Source organism: Micromesistius poutassou (genome assembly GCF_964030765.1).
Source record: "Micromesistius poutassou genome assembly, chromosome: 1".
Classification (NCBI taxonomy): domain Eukaryota; kingdom Metazoa; phylum Chordata; class Actinopteri; order Gadiformes; family Gadidae; genus Micromesistius; species Micromesistius poutassou.
In genome coordinates, this window is record NC_140271.1 from 1,766,728 (window position 1) to 1,782,943 (window position 16,216).

Here is a 16,216-nt window from a genome sequence, read left to right on the forward strand (position 1 = left end):
AGCTAAAACCCCTGAAAGAGGACTGTTTTGCTTTCTCGTACTCCCTTTCTGCAGCCTTTATCTTGTGAAACACAGACACAACCAATGACAACGAGTCAGAATGATGGTTGTCGATGCCAAACTGTGTCTCCTCCTGAAAAGTAAACCCCGAGCCCTGTTTGCGATGGTCCGACGATTTGAGCAGGAATATGCTACACAGTGCTCTGGCATCTTGTGTCTTTTGCTGCTACGCAACTAGGAGTATGACCGGTCCAAGATGGCGGCTGCATTTCTTGCACCCAGCAGCCAATGCGGCGTCTACTCTATAGCTGTGTTCGAAATCGTTCCCTATTCCCTCACTCACTATTCCCTATATAGTGTTTATGATGTAGTGAACTATATAGGGAACGAACAAACGAGAATTCGGACACTACACTGAACATTTCTGAACGTAAATTTGGGGTATTTTATAGTGCACTATATAGTGAATGAAATTAACCACTGAGAATTCGAACAGCACTACAAAATGGCGAGCACCCTATATAGTGCACTATATCCGTGATAGGGATTTCGAACACAGCTTATGTCTATGGTTCCAGATGCCTCGGACACCAGCCTTCCGAGTTGCACTTGTGACGTAATTTCCTGTCTCGTAACACTTAAAGCGTTCCCGTTCGTCTTTGTGATCGTGTCATGTCATTGGCTAGTCATTGTTATTGTTAGCTGCATTAAGGGCTGATTATTGGTGTGTTCCAGATGCCTCAGACACCAGCCTTCCGTGTTTCACTTGTGACGTAATTTCCTGTCTTGAAGCACTTATAGCGTTCCCGTTCGTCTTTGTGATCATGTCATGTCATTGGTTAGTCATTGTTATTGTTAGCTACATAAGCCTCTTTAGCAAACCAGCGGACCAAACGGACAACACAACTTTACATTGTATTGCACGCACAGCAAGACCGTGCAATGCATACATTGGTGACCGGAATAAAGTAGCAATGTAATCAAGTGTGTAAGAGCGACATTAAAATGACCAACGTGGTACAATTACAAAGAAAATGGCCGCCACGCCACGGACACGCCCTTCAACGTACAGTCACAAATAGCACAGCGTTAATTCAGCAACATTATTCAAGTGTACTGTCCAGTTATGAAGCAGATCTGATGAATTCCCTAGGAGTTTGTTTGTTCAAATACAAGACCACGGAATTCAAAATGGCCAACTTTGACGGCACGCCACAGACACGCTCTTCAACGTACAGTCACAAATTGCACAGCGTTAATTCAGCACCATTTTTTGACTACTGACCAATTTTGAAGCAGATCTGATAAATTCCCTAGGAGGAGTTCATTCAAAAACAAGGCAAAAAAGTGAAAATGGCCGCCAAGAGTGAAAATGAAAAAGAAAAATAGCCGACTTCCTGTGAGTTTTGGGGCATGGGTCCAAGAGGCCTTTCTGTAGGTCTTGGCACGTTATACGTGCCTACCGAGTTTCATACATATTGGTGAAATGTGGCGCAGGGGCTGCTTTTTAAAGATCCTGTACGGGGCGCTACAAACATGACAAACACGATTTTTGGTATGTGAGCTACAGGCACCAGTCTACACGTGTCATGTGAATTTCATATTTATAACTATTACGGTCTCCGCAGAGTGGAAGTTTGTTCAAAAACTACGATTTTTAGCCTATGTCGGCCATGTTGTTTTCCCAATCTACTTCATTTCACTTGAGCAGTTGGAACTTTGGGCCCCAGTGGCCACTAAGTTGGTCTCGCTCAAATCAAATCATAATGCTCTAATCGGGATTCAAACTCTCAACCTAAGGATCACCAGTACAAGGCATTATCTCATTGAGCCACTGACAAACCTGAACTGTTGCCTCATTCACATTGTGAAAATGTCTATTGATAACCACACATCATGAAAACTCAGCACACATTTCTCAAGTAAATTAAGGGCTTTCTTAAAACCATATAGGCCTACCTGAAAAATCTTTGAAATTCTGGGGAAATTAAACATTTGTAGTCAAGAACACTAACAGAAGAAATATAAATATGACAGTTAATTCTTAAGGAAAAATGGTTAACGAAGAAGTTCCCCTTAATGCCATACTGTGTCTTGGCAGTCAGATTCTTGGAAACTAATGAGCCGGAACGTTGATTGCCTGATGAATTTCAGGTGCTGTTTAATGTTGTGTTTCTTAAACAAGTAGTAATGACAGAATGTCATGTTCAGCTTATTCATATTACTATAATCAGGATTCGAACTCTCAATGTAAAGCTCAACAGTACAAGGAATTATCCTGTTGAGCCACTGACATTCATGAACTGCATCAAGCCTCATTCACATGGTGAAAATGTCTATTGATAAGCACACAACATCAAGAAAACTCCAAGCACACATTTCACAAGAGAATTAGGGGCTTTCTTAAAATAATACAGATCTGAAAAATTGCACTGTTGTGCAATTGGGCTGAGACTGTGGAGGTTTGGTTTTTCTATGAAATTGTGGGAAAAGTAAACATTTTTAGAGCTGAAGACCAGGGTGAAAAAGATGCATCTGATTTTAGAGATTAATATGATGAAAGAATTTTGAGTCCACGTCAATCTGGTAAGGAGAATTAAGGCTGGTAAGGAGAAATCCTCTATTGCAGAAACAATAGGGGACCAAGCAGCTTCGCTGCTAGCAAACAGAGGCTTAAGACATAATTCACCACAACCGCCAGAGTCCAGAATACGTTGCCTTTAACACTGTCTTTGGGAGGTGATGCGATAGAGCGAAAGCCGTGCCGTGTTTTGCTTTGGATTGCTTTGTTTGTATATATAAGATACAGAAAAGCAAAGATTCTCGCTGTAACCCAATCCAGTTAGCAAACAGCTACGTAACAGGCTATGATTAATCACGATTCATCAAAAGTTTTAAATACTTAGAATGTTCTTCTTTTGTGTGTGATTTTTTCTGGGCTAAATAATCATTCATTCATTGTCAGATTTAGTATTCTGGTTTAATTAGGGGTGTAACGATACTCATTCTTACCGAAATTTTTCGGTATGGGTCTAACAGTTCGATGCGTGTTTCATTTCGGTACGTACCGAAAAAAAACACTTCTGTAGTTTTTTTTTCAGAATACAGCCTGTATTCTGCATGCGTTCCACTGCAGGTGTAAGACATGTGTGGGTTTGGTGTTGTTTTCCACCGCCGCTTGGTCGGTTATGACATGAGGCCAGACATAAATAGAACAGGGCTTTTATCAAGACGATGTCTGGACCCCGGACCAACGACCAAACATTGATTTATTTATTGGGTAAGCAGTGTAAACATGATACCGCCATACTGTAAATATACTGTGGCTGTTGACCGTCTAGAGGATTGAACTTAGATTAACCTAATGATCCACCTGGAGTACACATTACACAACCAAGACTGAAGACCTGAGAAACACAACAGTTGTCCTAACATCGTCTCATTTAAAGGGGTGATATTATGTCACCAGTTGTGAGTGTGATTGGCCATTCCTCCTGGATGTATGATGGATAGATACATACCAGTGTTTCCCCCAGGAAATGTCAAGGTGGTCGCTGCCCAGTGCGAGGAGGCGCGGCGCATACGTGCCTACCGAGTTTCATACATTTGGTGAAACGTGGCGCAGGGGCTGCTTTTTAAAGATCCTGTAGGGGGCGCTACAAACATGACAAACACGATGTTGGGTTTAACTTGTTCAGAATTTGATTCTGAACAACTTTTGTAATGGAGTCAACATCATAGGAGTCCAACTATATGTTGACATGAGCAATTAACTCTTTTTGATGATTTTTTGCCTATGGCGGCCATGTTGTTTTGCCAATCGACTTCATTTCACTTGAGCAGTTGGAACTTTGGGCGCCAATGGCCACTAAGTCGGTCCTGCTTAAATCAAACATTGCGTCTATGAACTGTGGCGATTTTAGTGACAGGCCACGCCCATTTAGATGCCACGCCCTATTTGAAAATATGTTGGGTTTAAATTGTTTAGAATTTTATTATGAACAACTTTTGCATTGGGGTCAACATCATAGGAGTCCAACTTGATGTTGACATGAGCAATTAACTATTTTCGCGTTTTAAACCACGCCCCTTTTAGAAGTCAATGGCTCATGGGTGCTTTGATCTTTATTTTAGACTAATCTTTATGTCAGATTGAAGATAATGGGCCATAGATGATATGGGTTAAAGGATTTTTGTCAAAGTCAAAAAACCCTTAGGCATCCTTAGGAAATTTACTGTTTTTAACTAAATTCAAAATGGCGGAACATCTGGGAACCGGAAGTCATAGGTTCTTGAGGCATATATGTTCATCATGTGGATATGCATGTGTGCGCAAAGTTTCATGAGTGTAGGTCAAACCAGTTATGAGATATGCTTGTGCAAAGTTTGCATTTTTTGGACAGTTGGTATAGCGCCACCTTTGGGCCAATCAGTGTAATATTTGCTGTCTGCTAATCTTGGGTCAACCTCTACAGGTCTAGTAAGTTTCATAAAAAGCGTGCGAGCAGTTTAGGCTGTGTAATGCAAACGCGGCGGAATAATAATAATAACACAAACAATTTCAATAGGTTGCCTCGCGCTTTGTGCTTGGCACCTAATAAATCTCTTCACGGGCGCAGCCATTTTTGTTGAGAGCGTCATCACATTGCTTGGTATACTCTCAGAATTCCGAGGGGGCATGCCGCAAGAAAGCTGGGAGATTTCCCCACTTCCGAGGTATCCGAGGCATCTGGAACACGCCACAAGAACGCAAATTGAGAAACGGCCAATGTCTAATAAGAGAGAACTGGCACTCCGGTTTCTGAACCGGTTGCGGTAACGCATCTCTGTCCATGCAAGGGCGCTCGCGGGCGAGTGCAGAATGAATGGGAGTCTATGGGGTTTCACCCTGATGACGTCATATATTTGGATACTGCAAGAGGTCCTGCTTTACGACAAGTTCTGAGTCACTTTGGCACTTCCGCACATGTAATATATATAATACACTATATATATATATATTAGGGATGCACCGAAATTTCGGCCACCGAAAGTTTTCGGCCGAAAATGCCCAAAAGCGCATTTTCGGCTTTTGGCCGAAACACTTTTATCACCGGCTGATTATTGGTGTGTTCCAGATGCCTCAGACACCAGCCTTCCGTGTTTCACTTGTGACATAATTTCCTGTCTTGAAGCACTTATAGCGTTCCCGTTCGTCTTTGTGATCATGTCATGTCATTGGTTAGTCATTGTTATTGTTAGCTACATAAGCCTCTTTAGCAAACCAGCGGACCAAACGGACAACACAACTTTACATTGTATTGCACGCACAGCAAGACCGTGCAATGCATACATTGGTGACCGGAATAAAGTAGCAATGTAATCAAGTGTGTAAGAGCGACATTAAAATGACCAACGTGGTACAATTACAAAGAAAATGGCCGCCACGCCACGGACACGCCCTTCAACGTACAGTCACAAATAGCACAGCGTTAATTCAGCAACATTATTCAAGTGTACTGTCCAGTTATGAAGCAGATCTGATGAATTCCCTAGGAGTTTGTTTGTTCAAATACAAGACCACGGAATTCAAAATGGCCAACTTTGACGGCACGCCACAGACACGCTCTTCAACGTACAGTCACAAATTGCACAGCGTTAATTCAGCACCATTTTTTGACTACTGACCAATTTTGAAGCAGATCTGATAAATTCCCTAGGAGGAGTTCATTCAAAAACAAGGCAAAAAAGTGAAAATGGCCGCCAAGAGTGAAAATGAAAAAGAAAAATAGCCGACTTCCTGTGAGTTTTGGGGCATGGGTCCAAGAGGCCTTTCTGTAGGTCTTGGCACGTTATACGTGCCTACCGAGTTTCATACATATTGGTGAAATGTGGCGCAGGGGCTGCTTTTTAAAGATCCTGTACGGGGCGCTACAAACATGACAAACACGATTTTTGGTATGTGAGCTACAGGCACCAGTCTACACGTGTCATGTGAATTTCATATTTATAACTATTACGGTCTCCGCAGAGTGGAAGTTTGTTCAAAAACTACGATTTTTAGCCTATGTCGGCCATGTTGTTTTCCCAATCTACTTCATTTCACTTGAGCAGTTGGAACTTTGGGCCCCAGTGGCCACTAAGTTGGTCTCGCTCAAATCAAATCATAATGCTCTAATCGGGATTCAAACTCTCAACCTAAGGATCACCAGTACAAGGCATTATCTCATTGAGCCACTGACAAACCTGAACTGTTGCCTCATTCACATTGTGAAAATGTCTATTGATAACCACACATCATGAAAACTCAGCACACATTTCTCAAGTAAATTAAGGGCTTTCTTAAAACCATATAGGCCTACCTGAAAAATCTTTGAAATTCTGGGGAAATTAAACATTTGTAGTCAAGAACACTAACAGAAGAAATATAAATATGACAGTTAATTCTTAAGGAAAAATGGTTAACGAAGAAGTTCCCCTTAATGCCATACTGTGTCTTGGCAGTCAGATTCTTGGAAACTAATGAGCCGGAACGTTGATTGCCTGATGAATTTCAGGTGCTGTTTAATGTTGTGTTTCTTAAACAAGTAGTAATGACAGAATGTCATGTTCAGCTTATTCATATTACTATAATCAGGATTCGAACTCTCAATGTAAAGCTCAACAGTACAAGGAATTATCCTGTTGAGCCACTGACATTCATGAACTGCATCAAGCCTCATTCACATGGTGAAAATGTCTATTGATAAGCACACAACATCAAGAAAACTCCAAGCACACATTTCACAAGAGAATTAGGGGCTTTCTTAAAATAATACAGATCTGAAAAATTGCACTGTTGTGCAATTGGGCTGAGACTGTGGAGGTTTGGTTTTTCTATGAAATTGTGGGAAAAGTAAACATTTTTAGAGCTGAAGACCAGGGTGAAAAAGATGCATCTGATTTTAGAGATTAATATGATGAAAGAATTTTGAGTCCACGTCAATCTGGTAAGGAGAATTAAGGCTGGTAAGGAGAAATCCTCTATTGCAGAAACAATAGGGGACCAAGCAGCTTCGCTGCTAGCAAACAGAGGCTTAAGACATAATTCACCACAACTGCCAGAGTCCGGAATACGTTGCCTTTAACACTCAACCCAAGTCTTTGGGAGGTGATGCGATAGAGCGGAAGCCGTGCCGTGTTGTTTTGGATTGCTTTGTTTGTATATATAAGATACAGAAAAGCAAAGATTCTCGCTGTAACCCAATCCAGTTAGCAAACAGCTACGTAAGAGGCTATGATTAATCACGATTCATCAAAAGTTTTAAATACTTAGAATGTTCTTCTTTTGCGTGTGATTGTTTCTGGGCTAAATAATCATTCATTCATTGTCTGGTTTAATTAGGGGTGTAACGATACTCATTCTTACCGAAATTTTTCGGTATGGGTCTAACAGTTCGATGCGCGTTTCATTTCGGTACGTACCGAAAAAAAACACTTCTTTTCTTTGAATCAAGTTTTTATTGATTATCATACATTCTGTGACACTCTGACACTGTGAGTGTCTTGTCTTGTCCATTCCTGCAAATGGAAGCTTGAAAAGGAAGGAAAAAGGAAACCGCACAGTATGCAAGCGCATAGACCCATTATTAAACACCAATCCTGTTTCAGAGCGGATAGCATCATGCGCTTCAGAAATTAAGCTAACTATTATTATTGAGGTCAAATCCGAGTGGACCGCTCAAACACTTCTGCATCAATGCAAAGGAGTGGATCCGGGTTTAACAGCCCAAACGGTGAGTGCTCATTGGGAAAAAGACGAGTGGTTTCTCATACGTGGTCGAAAAACATTCACCTCGCCTCGTGGAATGGGCACCAGCCTACCCCACTGCAGATCACGACAGGCCACACAACCGCAAACAGAAAAAAAAACTGCATCACACATAAATCTTTGAATGCTGAAAAAGGAAAAAAATATGTGTGAAAACAACGCTTGCATAAATATATTTTATTATTGTCAGAAGTGTAAAAAAAGAATTGATGTTGGCTTCCACCCGTGACTGAGGTGGAACTGGAATACACACCTCGAAGGGTCCACCACAGCCAAGTCTATTACAGGGAAATATGGTGGACAAGGGTGGTTTAGTCACTGGTTTAGTCACAACAGGCCCAGCTGGCGTGACTGACTGACTCCTCTCCCATGTCTGTGACTGGTTTCAGCCTGTATTCTGCATGCGTTCCACTGCAGGTGTAAGACGTGTGGGTTTGGTGTTGTTTTCCACCACCGCTTGGTCGGTTATGACATGAGGCCAGACATAAATAGAACATGGCTTTTATCAAGACGATGTCTGGACCCCGGACCAACGACCAAACATTGATTTATTTATTGGGTAAGCAGTGTAAACATGATACCGCCATACTGTAAATATACTGTGGCTGTTGACCGTCTAGAGGATTGAACTTAGATTAACCTAATGATCCACCTGGAGTACACAACCAAGACTGAAGACCTGAGAAACACAACAGACAACAGTTGTCCTAACATCGTCTCAATTAAAGGGGTGATATTATGTCACCAGTTGTGAGTGTGATTGGCCATTCCTCCTGGACGTATGATGGATAGATACATACCAGTGTTTCCCCCAGGAAATGTCTTAGTCAAGGTGGTCGCTGCCCAGTGCGAGGAGGCGCGGCGCATACGTGCCTACCGAGTTTCATACATTTGGTGAAACATGGCGCAGGGGCTGCTTTTTAAAGATCCTGTAGGGGGCGCTACAAACATGACAAACACGATGTTGGGTTTAACTTGTTCAGAATTTGATTCTGAACAACTTTTGTAATGGAGTCAACATCATAGGAGTCCAATTAGATGTTGACATGAGCAATTAACTCTTTTTGATGATTTTTTGCCTATGGCGGCCATGTTGTTTTGCCAATCGACTTCATTTCACTTGAGCAGTTGGAACTTTGGGTGCCAACGGCCACTAAGTCAGTCCTGCTTAAATCAAACATTGCGTCTATGAACTGTGGCAATTTTAGTGACAGGCCACGCCCATTTAGATGCCATGCCCTATTTGAAAATATGTTGGGTTTAAATTGTTTAGAATTTTATTATGAACAACTTTTGTATTGGGGTCAACATCATAGGAGTCCAACTTGATGTTGACATGAGCAATTAACTATTTTCGCGTTTTAAACCACGCCCCTTTTAGAAGTCAATGGCTCATGGGTGCTCTTTATTGTACAGACTAATCTTTATGTCAGATTGAAGATAATGGGCCATAGATGATATGGGCTAAAGGATTTTTGTCAAAGTCAAAAAACCCTTAGGCATCCTTAGGAAATTTACAGTTTTTAACTAAATTCAAAATGGCGGAACATCTGGGAACCGGAAGTCATAAGCCGTTTCTCAATTCGCGTTCTCGTGCGTACTCGTGTACTTGCGTTCTCGGTAAACGTCATCAGTGGTAGCCGAAGCACTGTTCCAATTCCAAGTACGCGAGAACGCGAGTACTGTCGTAAAACCAGGAAGTGTTCTCCATGCGTTCTCGATGAGGCCGTTCTACCGAGGATGCATCGGAGGTGACTCGTGTGGACTTGGGACTGTTAAATATCCCAGAATGCATCATCGAGTCCGCTACTGTTCCAATTGCAGGTGCGTACTCGCGTTCTCGGAAGTCTGTACTTGAAAGTCCGGACTTGCCAAGTACGTACTTCCAAGTCTGCGTGAACGTAGTCCGCGTACTTGGTATTGAGAAACGGCTATAGGTTCTTGAGGCATATATGTTCATCATGTGGAAATGCATGTGTGCGCAAAGTTTCATGAGTGTAGGTCAAACCAGTTACGAGATATGCTTGTGCAAAGTTTGCATTTTTTGGACAGTTGGTATAGCGCCACCTTTTGGCCAATCAGTGTAATATTTGCTGTCTGCTAATCTTGGGTCAACCTCTACAGGTCTAGTAAGTTTCATAAAAAGTGTGCAAGCAGTTTAGGCTGTGTAATGCAAACGCGGTGGAATAATAATAATAACACTAACAATTTCAATAGGTTGCCTAGCACTTTGTGCTCGACACCTAATAAATCTCTTCACAGGCGCAGCCATTTTTGTTGAGAGCGTCATCACATTGCTTGGTATACTCTCAGAATTCCGAGGGGGCATGCCGCAAGAAAGCTGGGAGATTTCCCCACTTCTGAGGTATTCGAGGCATCTGGAACACACCACAAGAACGCAAATTGAGAAACGGCCAATGTCTAATAGGAAGAGAACTGGCACTCTCTGGTAACTTCCGGTTTCTGAACCGGTTGCGGTAACGCATCTCTGTCCATGCAAGGGCGCTCGCAGGCGAGTGCAGAACGAATGGGAGTCTATGGGGTTTCACCCTGATGACGTCATATATTTGGATACTGCAAGAGGTCCTGCTTTACGACAAGTTCTGAGTCACTTTGGCACTTCCGCACATGTAATATATATAATACACTATATATATATATTAGGGATGCACCGAAATTTCGGCCACCGAAAGTTTTCGGCCGAAAATGGCCAAAAGCGCATTTTCGGCTTTTGGCCGAAACACTTTTATCACCGAAACAACACGGCCGAAACAGGAAATTGTGATGACGCAAACAAAAACCGCGGCCAGCACACGCTTGATGTGACACCTCTAGCTAAATGTAGCAATCTAGAGAACCAGTTACAACCTTGTTTTCATTCAAACGAGCCGTCTTTAGCGACGGCTCGCTATGAGACAGCTTCTATGAGCTGTCGGCTATCAGCCGCGAGTTTAGGGACCGTCCGCAAAGTGCAAAACGGAAAACAGTGTTGTTGTTTTTTCAGTGCTAAATAAATATTTTTATACTTTTAATAATTGTAATTGATTTATTCTTTGAATTGCAATGCCTTGATTTTAGTGAGGTTAGTACACAGTCATAGCTATAAATGCAATGGTAGGCCTACTAATAATTGGCATAATTTATTTCGGTGTTTCGGTTTTCGGCCTTGGTTTCCTCATTTTCGGTTTTCGGTTTCGGCCAAGAATTTTCATTTCGGTGCATCCCTAATATATATATATATATATATATATATATATATAATATGTATTATATATATACACATATAATATATAACAATTAACTTAGACGGAAAGTCCTCCTTAAGATAATGTTTCTGATTCTGCTTTAGCTTCAGATGCCAGGGAATCTGGTCGTAATCAGTCGCATGTCCGTCCCTGACCAATCAGCATTCATTAGCAGAATGCTAGCATGTAATGGCCCAAACTGTAAGAAATCGAAAAGACACAAGTACTCATTCATTTGACTTTTGAACAATAATCTATATTTAACTTGCGGAATCTACAATAAAATCAGCGATATTTCAACGACAATTAGTTGAAAGAGATACATTTAGCCGTCTAGCCCCATAGACCCCCATCCAATCTGCACTCGCCCGCGATCACCCCCAGTGGAGTTATAATGGAACTGCAACCAAGTTAGATACTATGCGGCTCAATAGAGAGTAAAGAGAGAAAAAGCCTAGACCTAAGTCTCTCTCACTCACTCCAAACTGCCTTTTTGAAGAAACATTGACATTTGCATTTGCTATTTGAAAATCAACACGTTTCACTGAATAGACCTGATATCTTTGAGAATAACTTTATAAATGGAGCTGTTAGATGCAATCTAACTGGTCTTTTGAGACCTCTGTAGATAAACATAGACCCATTTTTGCTAAACAGTCAACTAAGCACCCCGCTATTCTCATTTCAAACGACAAAATGTCAAAAAACAATGTGTTTTTTATAGGAGTTAATGGCTCCAGACAAGCCTTGCACAACCAGACTAGATTTGCCACGCTCATTTAGCCTGGAAAGTCAATGGTCGTAATCGTTCTCGTACTCGGCCGTCTGCAACAATTGATGAGGGGTGTAGTCCGTGGCAGCCGATTGGATCAACCAATTGGAATTTTCAAATTCCAATTCTTCCAATTTAAAACAATAATTATAGACTCCACAAGATAGGTAATCACTTCAAACCTTATTCATACCAATGGCATCTTACTTAGACCCAGAACAAAGAACAGCAGGACCTAAAAACCTAGACATTGATTTAAAGTTAGCACACAGACTTTGCATGGCCGAATCTGATTTGTTAAAGGTCCCATGGCATGAAAATTTCACTTTGAGGTTTTCTAACATTAATATGACTTCCCCTAGCGAGCATTAGGTATCTTGCTCCGCCTTTGAAAAAAGGAAAGCTCAAACACGCGATTTTGGATCTGGCCCCATATGTCGCCATGTTACCTCCCCTTTCTCTGCTTGGCCCACCTAGAGAATTTGGCCCGCCAATGAGACAATGAGCTACGACCATGCGAGCGCCACGTGTGTGTGTGTGTGTGTGTGTGTGTGAATACACACACTGTAACGCAAGTGTTGTACACTTCTTGTGATTTGGATAACCGTTCTGCTGTTGGTGTTATGGCGCATACCACGCAACATGCATCGTGTGAGGAGAGGAGAGGACGCTGGCGCTGATTGTTCGCCGCTTCTCCACCCGCAAAAACATGTAAATTGCTTTTAATCTATAGTTTTTTTCTTTGATATTTTAGTAGCAAAGCTGCTCTATCTCACAGTACGGACTGCCGAAATTGCGGTACTTTTTTAGACATCGGAGTTGCGACTCACCCATCCTCTAATGGTGGGGTAGCCACCAGCTACCAGCGTTCCCTATCAGCTGCAGACAACCACAGCTGACAGCCCTGTTCCACCTGTAAGGGGCTCTCTGGATCCGACCATTACATCGCCTGACAAACGGCTATTTTTCTGGCCGGCGGACTAGTGGTTGGTTGGCTGCGGCTCTGAGCTAGCGCTGTTTGGCAGCTAACTGGGTAGCATCCTCCCTTGGTCAGCATGGCGTTCAGCTACTCCATCTCGCAACTTCGCCGACTAAGACCTGCGGTCGATCCTGGATTTGCCGTCCCCATCATCAAAGAGCTTGGACTTCTTCGCCGCCCTCGTTACATCCACAGAGGCTCGGGACGAGATTTCATCTTCCATAACCAGCCGAGCTGCTCTGCTACAAACATCCCGTGTCTCTGGTCACCTGTCGCACGTCTGATGCGTCATCAGAACGCCGTCGCTCCGGCAACGATCAACACGGGAAACACCGCGAGATCTCTGCGCTCCAGCAGGGGAAACACCGCGAGATTCCCGCACACTCGGCTGGATACTGTTCATGGAATGGATTACAGTCCATGTGGAGTGGATTTCAATGTGTTGCGACCTGTGCAAAGATTCACTCCACAGTCATTGCTTAAATTTGAACTTTTTAACACCCAGTCAATCAACAACAAATCCACCCTGATTGAAGAGCACATCAGGGAGAGGGGACTTGATTTCATGTGTCTGACAGAAACCTGGCATCAGCCAGAGGTTTACTCTGCCCTGAATGAGGCTTGTCCTCCCGGATACAGCTACTTGGAGGCAGCTCGCCGCACTGGGCGGGGTGGTGGCCTAGCTGTCATCCACAGACAAGACCTGGAGTTTTCCCCCATTTCACTGCCTGCAACATCCTCCTGTGAATGTCTAGCATTTAAAGTTAAGCCCCCTTTCCCCATGACTGTTCTCCTCACCTACCGCCCCCCCAAATCCAACTCTGCCTTCATCCCTGAAATATCCGATCTCCTCACAACTCTCTGCACTTCCTCTGCGAACATCATCATTTTGGGAGATATAAATATCCACGTTGACACCCCTTCTTGTCTCCCCGCTGCCGAGTTCCTCCAGCTTCTGGACTCTCTAAATCTACAACAACATGTTGATGTCCCCACACATTCTAAGGGACACACACTCGACCTGGTCATCTCAAACTCTGCCCCCATCAGCAACCTACTGGTCTATGATCTAGGTGTTTCCGACCACAAGGTAGTTTCAATGGAGCTACCTTTTCCTTCCCCCTACAGCAAACCCAAGCGGCAGATTCAGTTCAGAAACCTGAAAAAGATCAATGCGGATGCTCTGGCCCTGGACCTTCAATTTCTCTCCTCTGGCTCCACTGACTTCCTCTCTGCTACTGACTCAGTGGATTCTTACAACCAGTCCCTGAGCAGGCTACTGGACCTCCACGCCCCTCTAACATCCAGGACAGTCTCCTTCTCGCGCTCAGCACCCTGGTACACCTGCGAGATGCGAAAGATGAAGGCGGCTGGGCGTGTCCTCGAGCGGCGGCTCAAGGCCTCTGGGCTGACTGTTCACAAACAGGCGTACAAGGAGCACAGGAAGGCATACGCAGAAGCTCTGAGAAACGCACGGTCCAGGTTTTATTCCACTATCATCAACAACAGCCCGGGAAACTCAAAACAACTTTTCTCAACAATAAATCACCTCCTCAAACCCCCATCACTCTCCCACTCTGAGGTCACTGAGGAGAGGTGCAACATGCACATCACTTTTTTCAGACAAAAAGTCGCCAACATCTGCTCACATCTTTCCACCCCTGCTGCTCCGCCCCCCCAAACTGCTGACCCACTACCTGAGAATGCCCAGCCTCTCTGCTCCTTTCTCAACATCACACAGGGAGAGGTGGAGGATACTGTCAGAAAAATGAAACCAACCACCTGTGCTTTGGACCCCTTCCCCTCAGCCCTGCTAAAGGCTAACATCTCTGCCATATCTCCTGCCATCACCAAGATCATAAACCACTCCCTCCTGGCTGGCTATATCCCACCTGCATTAAAAACCGCTGTCATCAGACCACTGCTGAAAAAACCCACCCTGGACCCAGAAATCCTCTCCAATTACAGACCCATTTCAAACCTGCCATTCCTGTCAAAAGTTCTGGAAAAGATTGTTGCTGCACAACTTCATGATCACCTCAAAGACAATAATCTTTTTGAGAAGTTTCAGTCTGGTTTTCGCCAGGGCCACAGCACAGAAACAGCCCTGGTCAGGGTCACAAATGACCTTCTGATGACATCAGATTCTGGTTCTCCATCTCTTCTCATCCTCCTCGACCTAACAGCTGCTTTTGATACAGTCGACCACAACATCCTCCTCCACCGCCTGCAACATACCATTGGACTCTCAGCCAACGTTTTAAACTGGTTCACCTCCTACTTGACAAACAGAACTGAGCATGTCACCCTGGGCAAAGCAAGGTCAGACACCCACAAGGTCATCTGTGGTGTCCCCCAGGGATCTGTGCTAGGCCCCACCCTTTTCACCCTCTACCTGCTTCCCCTAGGTAAGGTCATCAGCAAGCATGGGATAGCCTACCATTGCTACGCTGACGACACACAACTCTACCTACGCACAAATCCCACTGCCACTGCTCCCCTGCCAACATCCACACTGACCACCTGCCTGGAGGAGATAGAGGCGTGGATGAAGCTAAATTTCCTTCAACTCAACAGTTCCAAAACAGAAGCCATTCTAGTTGGCACTCCACATCAACTCCACTCTTCCACCATCACCAGCATCACTTTCACCGGTCAAAACATCCCCCTCTCCACTTCTGTCACCAACCTAGGTGTCAAAATTGATCCACAACTCACTTTTGACACCCACATTAAACATCTTTGCAAAACATCATTCTATCACCTCAGGAACATTGCCAAACTCCGTCCAACTCTCACCCTGGCTGATGCAGAGAAGCTCGTCCACGCCTTTGTCTCCTCCAGGCTGGACTATTGTAACGCACTCCTCATCGGGATCTCTGGCAGGAGCTTACAGAGACTGCAATACATCCAGAACAGCGCTGCCAGGATCCTGATGAGGGTGCGCAAATACGATCATATCACCCCCATCCTCAAAACCCTCCACTGGCTCCCTGTCCCACTCAGAATTGAGTACAAGGTCTCTCTCCTCACCCACCAGTGCATTCACGGACATGCCCCCCAATACCTCAAAGAACTCCTCACCCCCCACCCCACCACACGCACCCTCCGATCCGCTAATTCAAACACCCTCAAAACCCCGAGAACCAAGCTCCGCACTATGGGTGACCGGGCCTTCTGCTCTGCAGCTCCAAGGCTGTGGAACGCCCTCCCAGACCACCTGAGGGCCCCACAGACCACTGATGCTTTTAAACGAAACCTGAAGACCTATTTATTCAGGAAAGCTTTTTGCTAAATTTTAGTACACTTTGTCTTCTCTTAACTTTTCTTAACTTGTGTCCCTTTTTAAATTAAGCTTGTACTGTAGCACTTTGAGATTGCTTAAATATAAAGTGCATTACAAATAAAATTTATTATTATTATTATTAACA